Source organism: Protopterus annectens, chromosome 3.part0, assembly GCF_019279795.1.
Source record: "Protopterus annectens isolate FY-2018-M chromosome 3.part0, PAN1.0, whole genome shotgun sequence".
NCBI lineage: Eukaryota > Metazoa > Chordata > Ceratodontiformes > Protopteridae > Protopterus > Protopterus annectens.
The window spans coordinates 1,058,111,223-1,058,127,824 of NC_056731.1; positions in this window are offsets into that span (position 1 = coordinate 1,058,111,223).

Here is a 16,602-nt window from a genome sequence, read left to right on the forward strand (position 1 = left end):
CCAGTAGGCAATGAAACAAAATGCATGAACCAGTAATAACAGAACTGCCCTATTCAGAACATTTCCATCATAAAAGTTTACTTCCACACACAAAATTGCATTTTAAATTTACTGTTTGAACATTTTTCCAGTAGGCAATGAAACAAAATGCATGAACCAGTAATGACAAAACTGTCCTATTCAGAACATTTCCATGATAAAAGTCTACTTACACACACACTATATATATATATATATATATATATATATATATATATATATATATATATATATATAAAACAGTAGAGTAAGGCAGAGGCATCTTGCATAGATTTGCGCACTTATTTTCAATTTCATTTTTTTTTTTGGGAGGGGTGGCAAAAGGCCAAAAACCAGGGACACATTTTAAACATTGCTTGTATAATTTCGGAAAGTTGCTTGATAAAATGTTGTGTTACCACCATGCATTTCACTGCCATGTCTTGAACCCAGGACCCATTTCCCTGCTGTAAGAGCAACATACCACTAAGCCAAATCCACAGTTTCCTAACAGGCAGGAAAACTGAAACTTAAATGGCTATCATTTAGTGAATTCAGCTCTCACTTCTCACCACAGCTCTCAACCTCTTAGCATAAAAAAACCTGGACAAAGCCAGTATAAACTTAGAAAATTGATAGAATAAAAGGTTTTATGTTACCCATTTATTTTCTGAAAAATTAAGTCTGAAATTCAAATGTCTATCATTATTTAGTAAATTCAATCCTTGAGTGATTTGCTACAAAAATCCTGAATACCACCAGGTGTATTCCATTGGGGGCATTTACACACACACACACACACACACACACACACACACACACACACACACACACACACACACACACACACACTGCAGCAGCACCAAATACTCACTCTCTATAAAGCAAGCAAGCGGCTAATAACTAACAGAAAGCAACTCAGCAACCTCCGGGTGGCTTAAATTCTGTGCAGCATCAGAAATCTCTAAGTAAACTCACTCTGTATGGCTTAAGCAACTCCGTCTCTACAGCACCAGAAATCTCTGTTCACAAATAAATAACTTACTGTGTCTCATAAGGTCACAGAAATGTTCTCTGTTTACAAATAACTTACTGTCTCTCATAAAGTCACAGGAATGTTCTCTGTTGTCCATGTAGATCTCTGCAGCAGCAGTTGTTTCAGATCCATTCAAAAAGTCAGAAATGTGTGCAGGTGAACCCTTCAGCTCAGTTCAGACAGGCTGATGGAACTCACGTCATAGTGCACGTGATGACGTCAGCTCAAAAGCGCGAAAGAAAACAAATTTAAAAAAGAGCTGGAAAAAATCAGAAATGAAAAGTTTCCACTTGGGAATCATTGGATCCCATTATTTGGACCCATGTGGAAATGAAGGGGTGCCACTTAGGAATCGTGCAAATGAGATTGTGTCGAAAATAAAAAAAGGGGGGAAATCAATTTTACAGAAATCTGCATTTTGCCATTATAGTCAATGGCATGCAGAATGAAACAGTACCAGGGAATAGTGGATGCTAAGGGGAAAGGCCCAGTGTAAGTGTGGTAACTATGGAGTAAGGCAGTGGTGTATGCAAATGAGGGGACTGAATAACAAATTTCTTCTAATTGTCAGACTGCACCTCACCATGTAGATGCTTTAACACCACCGTGTAGACAGGAGGAAGAAGCTAACATGAAAAGGGAGTGTGTCATGCTTGCTAAAAGCACATTGGAGCTCAGTGGCCTGTGTTTGCCCTTAGCTATACGCAGCTAAGGAAGGAGTGTGTGTCTGAGGCTGTATTGTCTTATTCCATGAAATGCAGAGCATGCTCGAGCCCAGGGCAGGGACAGTTCTGCTTAAAAGTGTTTACTTTAGCTAAACAGGTATGTGGGGCATGCACTGGGCCTAAAACAAAAAATAAAAAAAAAAAAACAGGAAATAGCAGAACTGTTTACAATTGAGCAACGGGTATGCATGGCTCACATTGGGGCTTAGACAGGGAGGAAATGGGAAGGGAAAATAGCAGAAGGAAGGCAATTAAGGAGAACTACCATAGCTGGCAGGTGTAATGCATCAGAATCAGCCAATTACACAGGCAGAAGCGCAAGACACTACTATAAACTATGCAAACACCTTTCAGTTTGTTTTTTCCCACTAACTCTACACCACTGGTGTACGCATTTGGAGGAATTTTAAACTGATAAAACTAACAAAACATGTTAGGGGATGCTGTTGCTTTGATCTTTCAGTGTGTTCTAGAGACTGAGGGTGATGAGGAGGATAATACTGACCACCAACTCAGACCGAGGAGGAGAAGAGTGTTCAGACCCAGGAGAACCTACCAGGGGCTACATGATGTATAGATAGTGGAGAGCTACAGGGTGGACACGGACATACTTCAACAACCTGTTGAGCTGTGCCAGCCTTGCCTCAGACCCAGAACCAACAGAGGGGGAACCCATCTCAGTGGATACCAAAGTATGTGTAGCCTTAAGAATACTAGCTACAGGAACTTTCCAAAGACCAACTAGGGATACTAGGATGCGTCCAGGATACTCCACCAGTTCCTGAATGCCATGTGACCACATGATGCTGAGCACATTTACTTCCCCATGAGGAAAGGACCAGCAATATGCATCTCTTCCACCATGTAGCAAAATACCTGGAGGTACTGGGTGCCATAGACTGCATGCACATCCACATCAAAGCACCACCAGGTGACCAGGATAGGGTCTACCTAAACAGCAAGGGGTTCCACTCCATCAACTGCCAGGTTGTGTGCAATGCCCAGGACATTATCATGATTGTGTGTGCTGGCAGCCCTGGAAGCTATTGCAACTCCCACATCTGGCTTTCTTCACAGCTGTACCAGGCATTTACCAGTGAGGACCTCCCATATGGCCATCTGGTGGGGGATGCTGGCTATGCACTAGAGCCATGGCTGATGACACCCATCAGAAATGTACACACACCCACGCAAGAACACCATAATGAGGCACATGCACAAACCAGGATCATTATAGAGCATGTGTTTGGGATGCTCAAGTCACGGTTCTGCTGCCTTTACAGATCTAGTGGAGCCTTGCAATACTGTCTAGCACATGTGCACACATGTTCATAGTATGTGCCATGCTACACAATATGATACTGTGGAAATAGCTGCAGCAGGAACAAAACAGGGAAAGGGTACACAACCCCCCCACCATTACCAAGGTCTCCACATCCTAAGCCCACCCCTGTAGGAAGATGGAGGCATGCCCAATATGCCCTGTCCTTGGCAATGAGGCAATGCATAGCACATACACAGACACTGTAGGGCCCAAAGGACTGATCACTCTCTCTGTCTCACACACACAGTAATATGGATTCCAAACATCACACCATCTATACCTTATCATGTATAGACAGTGTACTGCATGCATCTGACATAGTCAGCCCTCAAGCACCGTCCTCACAACAGCCTCAGGCACAAAGTAAGTCAGTCTCCTTAACAAAATAAATGGAGTGGCAGGCTCTGATAGCATATCTATGGTATTGATTCAAGCATGCAAGGGAATGGGGTGGCTTACTGGGATAGCAGCAGACAACTGACAGCCCTGTGGGACAGCAAGACGTGTATTCCCTGTACTGGCCGACCCACTCTGTGCAGTACCACCCTAGTTGACAAGTGCCACTATAGTACATATGGTGAGCCGAATAACTGGGGGTCATAAGTCACATGTCAAAGTGTGGATTACATACCCATCCCCAGCCTCACCCAGAAGATTAGCTGTAGAAAACCATACAGAAATGTCTGGCAAAGACTCCCACAAAGAGACATCCATGAAATCCTCACCTACAGACTTTTACACAGTGATATCACAGCAGGTCTGTCAGTGGTAGTATGGCTTTGAAAGATAAGAAAGATAAGAAACCTGTAACTACAAACATTTATGCCAGAACAACCTGACCTGTGGTTGATACTGTTATGCCTGTAGTCTCAAAGATAGGGCACACCACTATGCTAAATAGGACCAAAATGTTAAGCAAATATCAGCACAGTCTCTGCAAATGTGTATTCTGTACAGATGTATCACCCCCATAGTCCCATAGAAATGTAGTAACATGTCCCTAGCCTTAAGCAGCATCCAGCCATCAACTAGAGTAATGGCTCAACACAAACAGAAAGCAATTGTCACTAACACCCACAGTCAACTTACTGGTATCATCAGGAGGTTGTCCACTTTTGGCAGCCTGGGAACATATGATCATCAGAAGGCACTGCCATGCTGCAGATGGGCTGCATCTATCACACCTGGCTTACAGGCCTGTCGTAAATGCCCATGCCTCACCCACAGTGTCCTGTTAGGGAGAGTCATGGGGTCCATAACACAGTCTACAAAATGCAAAGAAAGACCATGCTGTTAACTGCTAGAAAAAACCTGCCAGTGTCAGAGAGTCAGAAATCTGGACAAAGCCATGAATAATGGGGAGAAAAAGGTCTAAAGAGAAGGACACCTTTGAAATACTGCTCTAATAATGCAATAAAGTTGATGGAATGATTGTAGTAGCTTAGAATGTCTGATGGGTACGAAGTCTGAAACTGCAATGTCAGCTGTCAGTAATATCTGACTTCAACCCTGAGTGACTTGCAATACACTTTTCATTGAAAACCACACTCATTTGGGTAACCAACAAGATATATGAATCATGAATTCATGAAGGGGTGGGAGAATGGCATAATGGTTAAGGTGTTTACTTTACAGACACAAGGTACAGGGTTTGATTCTCACATGGGGTAATTGGCTAGGCTTGAAATGGCCCAAAAGGGTAGTTAGCCTAGTACTAATCTATGAACCTATGAATCTATGAATGTGGACATTCTGTGATACTCTGTACAGTTGACAGGCAGGACAAGGAGTCTAAACATGGGAATGCACTTATTGCAGACAGTCCTAACCCTGGAAGATGGTGACATGTCTGCACCCACAGAACCCTGGCCCACAGCCATGGGGAATAACACACTCTTCCCTGATCACTCATCCTATGCAACATCCTGACCCCAAAATGTGGCCATCCAAGCAAAATGAGGTGGGTCATACATACATGTGAGACACACACATATCCAGGCTTGTCAAACAGTCTAACACACACAAACCATCCAAGTGCAGTCAACCTTTGAGAAGACCCCTATGCAAAGTACTGGTAGCTATAGGCAAACATTTCAGACCAAGGATACCACCACACATATCTTATCCCCTACAAATTTATCTGGAGTCTGTCTGTCACCCTGATCCTGTATGACTTATATTACCCAAGCATGGACTGGAAATCAGACCAGGCCAGAACAGAAATGCACAGTTTCCACCATTGTAATATATCACCAAGGTGCTGGACCATTTCCATAGCTCCAGCTGTCAATTGCTCATAGGCACACATCTCAACAGGCTGGATTGTGCAAGAATGCGTAGCATTTGGCCCATAATTTTGGTGTGTGCACCATCCATCCTGTATTCCTTTGGCATATCACTGTGATGATCTGAGAAGGTATGTCACAAGGTACTGAAACAATACATGACAGTGTCAAATGGCATATATGTCAGATGTCTGCTAAAACAAGCCCTGTAATGCTAGCAACCCATACATTACTGAGAGAAACAGCCACAATCACTGTATGGCCAATTATCTCCCCATTTTCATGGGATATCTTCAGATATCCTGCACCAATAGGTTGAGAGGTATGGCTGTAGCACAAAACAAACAGGACTGGAGTATAACAATCCCTGGAATGGAGTCTCATATGTACTACAGAAGGTCACACTGGGTATGCTCATTCTCAGAGAAATGTCAGTAGGATATAGGAATGAACAGGCCTTCCCCACCCAGTGCACTTCCCAATTCCCTACTTTAGCAGTCCTGAAGATGTCTGTCAGCACAGAAGTCCCTTTCATCAGGCCTCAGCCATGTAAGCTCTGTGGCACATGTGATAACTGTGTAACACTATAGTATAAATAACTAGTTTGGTAGGAGTTCTACTCTCAGTCCTGGCAAATGTAAAAGTGTGTGTGTGTCCTTTCAAACCCAGTACACTTTTACATTATCTACTTTAGCGGTCATGCAGATATCAGTCACCTTAGAAGTCCCTTTCATCAGGCCTCAGCCCCATAAAATTTGTGGCATTTGCAATAACTGCATAACACTATAGTACAAATGACTAGTTAGGTAGGAGCTCTAATCTCAGTCCTGGTAAATGTAAACATGTATATGTTTACAAGTTAAAGCATTTGGGTCCGTTCAAACCCAGTACACTTCATATTTTCCTACTTTAGCAGTCCTGCAGATATCAGTCACCTTAGAAGTCCCATCAGGCCTCAGCCTCATAAGCTCTCTGGCATGTGCGATAACTGCATAACAATGTAGTAAAAATAATTAGTTAGGTAGGAGTTCTCGTCTCAGTCCTGGCAAATTTAAAAGTGTGTGTGTGTGTGTGTGTGTGTATGTGTGTGTGTGTGTGTGTGTGTGTGTGTGTGTGTGTGTGTGTGTGTGTGTGTGTGTGTGTGTGTGTGTGTGTGTGTGTGTGTGTGATTAGAAGTTAAAGCCTTTGGGTCCATTCAAACCCAGTACACTTCCCCTTTCCATACTTAGGCAGGCCTGCAGATATCAGTCACCTTAGAAGTCCCTTTCATCAAGCTTCAACCCCCTAAGCTCTGTGGCACATGCAATAACTGTGTAAAACTATAGTACAAATAACTAGTTAGATAGGAGTTCTAATCTCAGTCCTGGCAAATGGGAAAGAGTGTGTGTGTTTAGAAGTTAAAGCTTTTGGGTCCATTCAAACCCAGTACACTTTCCTTTTCCCTACTTTAGCAGTCCTGCAGATATCAATCACCTTAGAAGTCCCTTTTGTCAGGCCTCAACCTTATAAGCTATGTGGCATGTATGATAACTGCATAACACTATAGTACAAATAAGTTAGGTAGGAGTTCTAATCCCATTCTGGCAAATGTGTGTGTCACCCAGTACATCACCCATTGCCATACTTTACAAGGGCTAATGATGTTCCTCATTCACAACATTCACCTTGTAAGCTCTATAGTATGTGCGATAAATGCGTAACACTGTAGCAGCAATAAATAGATAGGTGCAGCTTCTTATCTCAGTCCAGGCAAGTGTGTGTGTATGTATGTGTGTGTGTGTGTGTGTGTGTGTGTGTGTGTGTGTGTGTGTGTGTGTGTGTGTGTGTGTGTGTGTGTGTGAGTGTGTATATACAGTATCCTGTCTGTGGGGGTGGGGTTATGTTTGTGTGAGAACCATATCCATTTGGGGGTGAGTTTTGCTACTTTTTGCTGTTACCCACCCAGTACATGTCCCAGTGTCCACATCACAAGGCCCACAGTTGTCATCCACTGAAGAAGGACCTGTAGACACTCTGCAGCCCTATAAGCATTGTGCCATGTGCAATAACTATGTGACAGTATGGAATAGATAACAAGATAGACTGCCCATCTAATTATTGGATATCACTCCCCACTCAGGAATCATACACAAACCCACTCAGGTAGGCAGCCACCCCTACATCAGTAGGTGGCCTGCAAACTGTCTCACATATAGAACCAACAGTGTGAAAGCAGTGGACTCCATGTCAGACTGCTGAACAGTCATGAGTGGAGTCTCACAAGTAGTGGACCTGGGTTCTCTCATGTTTGGTATACACACCTCTGAGGACCAGACCAATACAAAGGCACCCTGGCTGACAATGTTTGCAGATGACTACAAGATGGGTGCTAGTATCACCCCCAAGGTGAGTTTGCCATCCTTCACAAAGGCCTCTCTGAGAACTATGACTGTTGTCAGAACCCTGGACATAAGCTCAATGCCAGATGATGGGCCACAATCCCCTTTCTGTATGACATGGTTCCCATAAAGTAATACATTGATGGTAATCCACTGAACACTGATGTTGGTGTAATGGAAATTTGAACACAGGTTGACAATGAGCTCTATGGTGACCACCACAGTGCCACTGTTTTCTGAAAGTCCTTCCATGTGTCAATTCTCCTGACTCAGGGTGTTGAATCCGGGAAGTAAAAGGACAATGTTGTCCTGTACACTCCCCTCAGTAGGCCAATCAATGTGTACTATGGCCCATTTGCCATGTGCCCCACTGGACACCAGCAACAACAGGAGAGGCTGCAAATGTACTTCACAAAGACTATCTTAGGTACTACACACTTGCCCCATATGGACACACTCCAACAACTGCAATGAATCTCTATCTCATATTGGCTACTTAGGTGTGATCTCTCCCTGACATACACAGCCATGTCTGAGCCAACCCTATCAGGAATGCTACATCCGAGGAAAGCAAACTGTCCAGACAACATGCCCCAGATACTTAAACTCCATCCTCACAATCAACAGGACATGCTGGAGAGACAGGTTCACAACACAGGGACTGGCCACACTATGGGATAGACACCACATACATGTCAAGCTGAGGACATCACTGGCCCTCTTAAAGAGAAATCAGGAGGAGTGGATGGTGAATAGAACACCCACCCTGGGGATCACTCCAGTGACTATACTCAGTAGACACACTGGGGAGTTTTGTCAGGTGGCATGATGCCAGTGTATTCCCATTGGCTAGCCTTGTAAAGCTTCCATGGTCATTTGCCATGTACACAACTATGACTCTTTAAACCTATGGATCTCAGTACTGTCAAATGTGTGTGTGTCTGTGTGTGTGTGTGTGTGCATTAGTGTGTCTGAAAGTGTTTGTGTGTAAACATGTGGTTGAAAGAAGTTGATGGCCCATCTCACCCAGTACAGCTATCATTGCCATACCTTACAAGTGCCGTAGATCTTATCCACTATATAGGTAGCTTGGGACACTGCACAACCTATACGCTCTGTGGTGTGTGCAGTAACTGCATAACACTATAATACCAATAACCACACAGCAAGGGTTCTAATATAAGTCCTGGCAAATGTGTGTTTGTGCATGTGTGTGTGTGTGTGTGTGTGTGTGTGTGTGTGTGTGTGTGTGTGTGTGTGTGTGTGTGTGTGTGTGTGTGTGTGTGTATGTGTAGGTTACAGCATTTTGTAGTCTATCTCTCTGGTATATCACCCATTGTCATAATTTATGGGTGATGTCTTTAACCTTAAAAGTACCTTTGGACAAGTTTCACCCCATAACCTCCAGGGCACATGTGGTGAATGCATAACAATGTAGTAGCAATAAATAGATAGGTAGGGGTTCTAATCTCAGTCCTGGCAAATGTGTGTGAGAAAAGAGCATCTTGTGTGTTTTTGTGCAAACACCATCCATTGGATAGGCAAGGATTCATATTTTATGCCATGGTACAAACAGTACACATTCCTAAGTCTAGTGTATGAAGTCTGCTGTTCACATCAACCATAGTGGTATCTGTAGACACTCTTCAGACCTATAAGCCCTGTGCAACAGTATGGAATAGTATGGTATGATTAACTAGGTAGGTTGGTCTGCTAATGTCAGTACTGGCAAGTGTGTGTGTGTGTGTGTGTGTGTGTGTGTGTGTGTGTGTGTGTGTGTGTGTGTGTGTGTGTGTGTGTGTGTGTGTGTGTGTGCACATTGTTGTGTATAGCAGTGGTTGTGAATGTGTAGACTTGTATGCAACACTATTATGAGTACTCTCACACCCAGTACAGCCACCATTGCCATACCCCACAAGGCCACGTGATGTTGTTCATCTTACAGGTACCTTGTAATGCTCATGACACTAGTAGTCCTGTGCCACCTGCAATAACTGCATAATAGTGTGGTACCACAACTTGATGGGTAGGGGTTCCAAACACAACACTAGCAACTGTGATCCTGTGTGTGCATATGTGTGTGTGTGTGTGTGTGTGTGTGTGTGTGTGTGTGTGTGTGTGTGTGTGTGTGTGTGTGTGTGTGTGTGTGTGTGTGTGTGTGTGTGTGTGTGTGTGTGTGTGTCCGTGTCTGTGCATGTGTGTGTGTGTGTGTGTGTGTGTGTGTGTGTGTTTGTGTGTGTGTGTGTGTGTGTGTGTGTGTGTGTGTGTGTCTGTTTGTGTATGTGTGAACAGTATTCTCTGTGTGTTTGGTTGATGCAATATCCTCTGGGGTTGAGGGCGTTAGCATTCTGAGGTGTGTTCCACCCACCACACTTACCATTTTCCACTATACTAGAGCTGTTGTCAGCCACCATAGACTGAGATATAACCCTTCAGTCCTATAAGCTGTGAGGCACATGCAAGAACTGTTACACATTCCTGGGAAATGTGTGCAGAGAAAGCTGTACCCCAACAATGACGTGGTCGATGTGTTACTACGCTGCCATACCCCATACTCCTTGTTGGCAATGTCGGCAGGGCCACATCCTGCTGAGACACAGACACCTGGAACACAAACAGAATACAGCATGTGAGAACACCAATAATGCATCATGGCTGAAAAGGTACAAACACAATCTGATGTGTACCCATTACAAATCACAGGTGACAGCACCTTGCACAACATTAAATAGCTACACTCTACTGTCATCCTGTGCATCAGAAACATATAAGCATGTCTCTGCGCCGATGGTATGGATGGCATAGATGTGACACAGGTATCATCATATTCACAGGGTGTTGTTTGGGTTTGCCAGAAGCCTGCGCTGGGCCACACAGTTGACATCATGTGTGTGTATGTGTGTGTTTGGAGGGTGTTCATTAAATGGGCAGTGCAGGGCTAGTGTGTGTGTTGAGGTGACTTTTCTGATGGTGATGTGTGTGTGTTTGTATGCACACAGTCACGTCATGTGAGTGCTCTACACAGGGGTATTTTGAACAGCTGTGGTCCGTACATGGCAGGGTGTACAGTTCACCATCTCTGGCCACAGACATGGGAACTGGACCTGACAAGGGTATCACTGGCACCACCAGGACTGAGTCCAGATGCAGTACTACTCCCTGCTGGTGATTGCTGCCTGCTGGATCCACATCCCTGTTGGGATCAGACAGGATCACGTGCCCTTGTCTTGCTCCATCATGCAGTGGACAGCACATCCCCTTCAGTAGTGCTGGTGGTACTACCAGCATCAGAATGTGATGGTGCATGGCAACGTAGACCCTTAACTGATTGTGGTGCTGCCCTACAGCCACATGGCTGCTGGCCAACATCTTTCATTTGCTCAAGCACAGATATTCCACATTCAAGGAGTGCCAAGGTCTCTCCCCACCAACTATCCATGACCCCAGTATGCTCACAGATGGCTGCAGTGAATTCATATTGCCATGGACACCAGGGATGTGCTCATCCACAACCCTGCATATATGTCTGGTATTAGTTAATTAGATGCCTGTGCCCCGATGACATCTTGAAACATAAGTCTGGTGACTGCTGCCATGGCACTTGCAACAGGGGCATGATGGGCTGCAATCTTCCTCTGAGCACCCCTGCCCATTTGCCTGTGTGGGACCTCCCCAGCACTCTGGCTATAGCTAATGCCTGCACCCTCACTTGCCATACTCAGCACAATAGCCTCTTCCATGCCACCTCCCTCCAACTGTCCATTGCCTGTGGCCACTGGTGATGAGGTATGTCTGGGCATTGTGACTGTGTGCGGGGATGAGGTTGACAATAGTGGGATGCCAAATGATGGCACAGTATCAGCCCCTGACAACCCCATCTGTGCCTCAATATGAGTATCATCATGGTCAGATTCTGCAGAGACACTGACATCAGTATGAGAGCAAGAGGGACCGCAGCAACCATGCCCACCTGTGAGGGAAAAAAAACATATGTAAATTACTTCTGGCACTATAAGGTTTGCTGGTATACACACACATGTACACACACACACACACACGCACACACGTGAGGTACCTTAAAGGCATTACACAGACCTCACATTAGGCGACTAGAGGCATTCACAACACACAGTCAGACAATAACGTACACACACTGGAAGGACCCTCAGCATCATGCAGTGCAGCCCTTTTGAATTACCATTGCTACTAATATGCACCTCTGAGATACGTGAGTGGTGATAGGTGATAGCCCTTCACCTAGCACACACTGCACCCATGTAAATTATTGCTGTTCACCTGTATAGTACTGTGGTAACTCCTACTGAACCCCCCCCCCCCAACTATACAGGGTTTTGCTGAATGTCTACATGTGTGGCTCATATGTTTGGTCTGTTCCTCATAACACCTGAGTTTGTCAGATACATTACTGGGTTGGCCTGTGGATTGATGCTACTATGTAATGTCCTAATTGGAGGTGCAGACTGTATAACCTGCAGTACATGTATTTTAAAACAAAGCCAGTTACTGAAACAACTTCCCAAGCTTACAGTGGATACAGTAAGTGTCCACACACCTGTTAACATGCCAGAGTTTTGTGATATATCACATGAGACCTCAGAAATCAGGTCATAATATTACCATCATTTCATATGACATATAACTTGTGCAATCCAACTGAATAACATACACATCAGTTACAGGTAACATCTGGAAACTGAAATAGGTACAATAAGCTTGTTGCATGAGTATGCACACCCTTAAAGTAATACTCTGTTAAAGCAATTTTTGAATTAATCACAGCATACAGTCCTCTTGGGAAGGTGTCTATCAGCATGGCACATTTTGACTTGCCAATGTTTGCCGACTCTCCTTTGCAAAACACCTCCAACTATGTCAGATTGCAAGGGCATCCCCTGTGCACTGCCTTCTTCAGGTCACCCTGCATATATTCCATTGCATATAGGTGTGGGCTCTGACTCAGCCAGTGCAGAACTTTGCATGTGTTCTGATGAAGCCATCCTTTTGTTGATATGGATGTATGGTTTGGGCCATTGATGTGTAGAAAGGTAAAATTCTTCACCATCCATAGCTACGTGGAAGACATCAGAAAGTTTAGCAACTAGGTATATGTTTCGATAATCCTGGTAGGATAGCTAACCATTAGTTGCTGTTAATCAAACAGTCTCTGTAATTGATGGCTGTTGTGTACCCAATAAAATGCACTGCTACAGTTATCTTGAAAGCTGCCTCAACACAGTACTAGCTTCAGCCTGTGCACACATATGCATCTAGGTTGTTGTATTATTGTTATGTGTCATTATTGTTCCCCTAACAGAATTGTTTGCTTTACAATTCAATTTTACAGGTTATAGGTCACATGAAAGGTTGGCAGTATTTTGAACTTGTCTATTTTGTGCTCATTTTTGCATATCACACATACCTAGCATTCTAACAGGTGTGTACACCATTTATATGCACTGTATACCATTAATTTCTACAACATGACTCTAGTTTTGGGTCTTTGTACCCCCATTTTGTCAGTCTTGGTCCTGTGTCCTGCAATGACAGGTTGTGAGGTATGTTACAGATATGTGCATCTCCTGCAAATAGGCCCCTATCATGACCACTGTGATGCAATGCAGTAAACACTACCACAGGTGAACATGCAGATATTGTCAAATGGCTGAGTGTAGCAGTTGTGTGCATGGTCACGTACATTAACTTTAGCATGCCTGAGGTATTGTTGAGCCACAACAGGGAAACCCCATACTTACTGGGTTCAGACTGCTGTCCCATGTGCAGACCAGAGGGACCTATGTAGTTATGAGGGAAAGGTATTGTCAGCAAATTCACATTAGGCATTGGTACAAAATGAATGCTACATTTCTCCCACAGGTACAGTAAGCATTATGATATTACAGAATTTGCTGTCCTTCACCATAGATGTGCACTTGTGTGTGTTACTACACCCCACCCACTAATCCATGTTCCACTGACATATGCATCAAGACACTCTATAGAAGACAGTTTAAATGTTACTTCTTTACATTGATGTACACTTTCGCCTTACCTGGATGCTCCATGTCTGTTGCCTGGGTGCTACCCACCTACACAACTGCTGTTTCCCATGTTTGAGTTTGTGTGGGGGCTACCCCAAGGTTTGCAAGGAGTTCCTCTGTCACCATAAGTGGGGCCTATGTGGCTGCCCCCCCACCAGTAGGAGTACAGTCCCTCACTACAGCAGCAGCCATTTGCCTGGCAGGACGTAGTAGGTCAGTCAATCTATGCCTGACCTGATCGTATGTGCATCCATGGTGGCCCAACACATTCACTCTGTGGATGATCTTATCGACCAGGGAAGTCTGCTCCTGCGGATTTTGCTGGCTATGGCCAGAAAGGATGGCATAGTTTAAGATTACAGCTTCTGTGATGACTGATCTCTCCATGTCAGTGTAAGGTGGTTGCTGTTGCATGGCACCTGGAAGACATACACAGGGAAACACATCACAGGACCTCAGACATTACCCAGAGTTCTTTACAGAGCCAGCACATGCAAATGGACTATCATTAGCGACCACTTACAAACACATCATACCCCTGTACCTGGCAGCACTGTATGAACATGCATTATACTCCTGGTCTTGATGTGTCATGTTCCCCCCTAATGAGGGCTAGTACATTGCATAAATCACCATTCATCATTCACATTTGTATAGAGGGATGAGAGTGACCATGTTTGTTGCAGAAGGGATGTCAGTGGTGTGCAGGCTTTGCTTGCATACAGTGTATAATGGAGCTGGAAGCATATGCCTGGGTTTGTGTAGGATGCAGACGGGAATTGTATAAGTCTCCAAGGGCACTTGCTTTTGTTAACTTTGATTAGGCAGTTTGCACCTGATCCATGATGATGAGGGGAGGGGTGCATGTGCTGTGCATATCCACCTATAATGATGGCGATCCAAGGTGGTGATTACCCTAAACCTGTCTGCAGCAGGTTGGCTATAGGTATGGTGTGTGTGTATGTGCTGTGTTTGACCACCATTACAGGGTGGGTTGAGTTGGTGCCTCTGAGACTGCAGACATACGTGAAAATGCCCTTGTGATTGCTCTTAGTGGATGTGTCAAATGTGTACTCATAGTTAGTCTTACAGTAATCCACCTTTGACCTATTATGTTCATTCAGACAAAGGTTGACATGCTGCCCAGTTGGTGCCTGTTTTAATTTGCCCTCTACAACCAATATAGCATCATGTTATGTGGTTTGTGCATTGCAGCTGTCTAGCAAAGGGGTTTTCTCTGCTTTGGTGGAGACAGATTTTGCAAGTAAGGTATTGCTGAGGCCATACAGCTATGTGGGTGGTCATATATCTGTTTGTAGTAGGGATGGACACAGGGTCAGAACACAGTTGGCCAACTCTACAATTTCAATATGATACTCATGCTTATTATACTACCCATGTCTGTGTCAGGGCAATGACACAACCAGTAGCTGTAGAGGTGTACAGAAACTAAGGTTACACACATGTACAACATGTACAGCTTATTTACCTGATGTTTTGCATCCCACATCAGTTGTTATGAGGCAAACAGTTACACCTACCCATACATACATATGCACAGGTAACACCTGTTATGCATTTCTGTTCTATGTCAGTTTGGCATACTGTAATAACAGTCATGTTGCTCAGTCAGTCATGTCAATCTGTTAGGATAATGCACATACATGGTGGGCTATGGGCCACAATTACTGACACCTTCTTCATATTGCTGTAACACGCATATGTCATTTGATAGGGCAGTAGCCTTTGCATTCACAGACATACCCTGGAGGATGTCTGATTTTCATATGGCAGGCAGAGAGGTGAAATGCTAGGTATGTGGTAGTGAGGGTAGGAGCTGTTAATGTTGTGAGTATGACTGGTATAGGGACAGAGCTAGCTGATATGTTGGACAGAGGAAAGGTGGATATATTGTGTGTGCCAGAGACCAGAAGAAAGGAGTGTACAGCTGTGTGTATCGGAGTTGGGTACAAATAGTTCTATCATGGAGTGTATGGGAGGGGAAATGGTGTAGGAGTTAACATTATGCCAAGAGTGTTTGTGGAGGTGATAGGAGTGTCAGGTAGAGTGATGTTCAGGAGGCTGGGAATTGATGGTGTAATGCTGACAGTTGTTAGTGCATATGCTCTGCTAATTGCATGTGTGATGGAAGAGACAAATGCATTTTGGTGTGGTTGGATGAAGTGGTGGTGTGTGTACCCAAGGGTGAGTGAGTGGTGATTGGAGCAGATTTCAATGAGCATGTTGGTGAAGAGGGCAGAGGAGATGCAGAAGTGATGTGTAAGTATGGTGTTAAGCAAGGGAATGCAGAAGGTGAGATTCTGGTGGAGTTTGCTAGAGAGGTTGGACATGGGTGTGGTGGATTTATAGTTTTACAAGACTGAGGGGCATAGAGTGACATACAAGAGTGGAGGAAGATGCACACAGGTGGATTATCTCCTATGCAGGTGGGCCTGTTTGAAGGGGATTGGTAACTGTAAAGTGGTGACAGGGGAAAGTGTAGTTAGGCAGCAAGGAAGGTTGGTCTGTGGGATGATGTTTGTGATCAAGAAGAGGGGGAGGAGCGTAAGGGCAGTGCCATGGATCAAATGGTGGATACTGAGAAATGGTAATTGTGAGTTTGAGTTCAGGGAAGATTTAACGCAGGCAGTAGGTTTCAGTGAAAAGTTAGCAAATGTCAGGGTAACTACATCCGAGCTAGTAAGGGAGATGAGTAGAACGGGGCTTGGTGTGACATCTGCACAGAGGAAAGAGGACAAGGAGACTTGGTGGAGGCA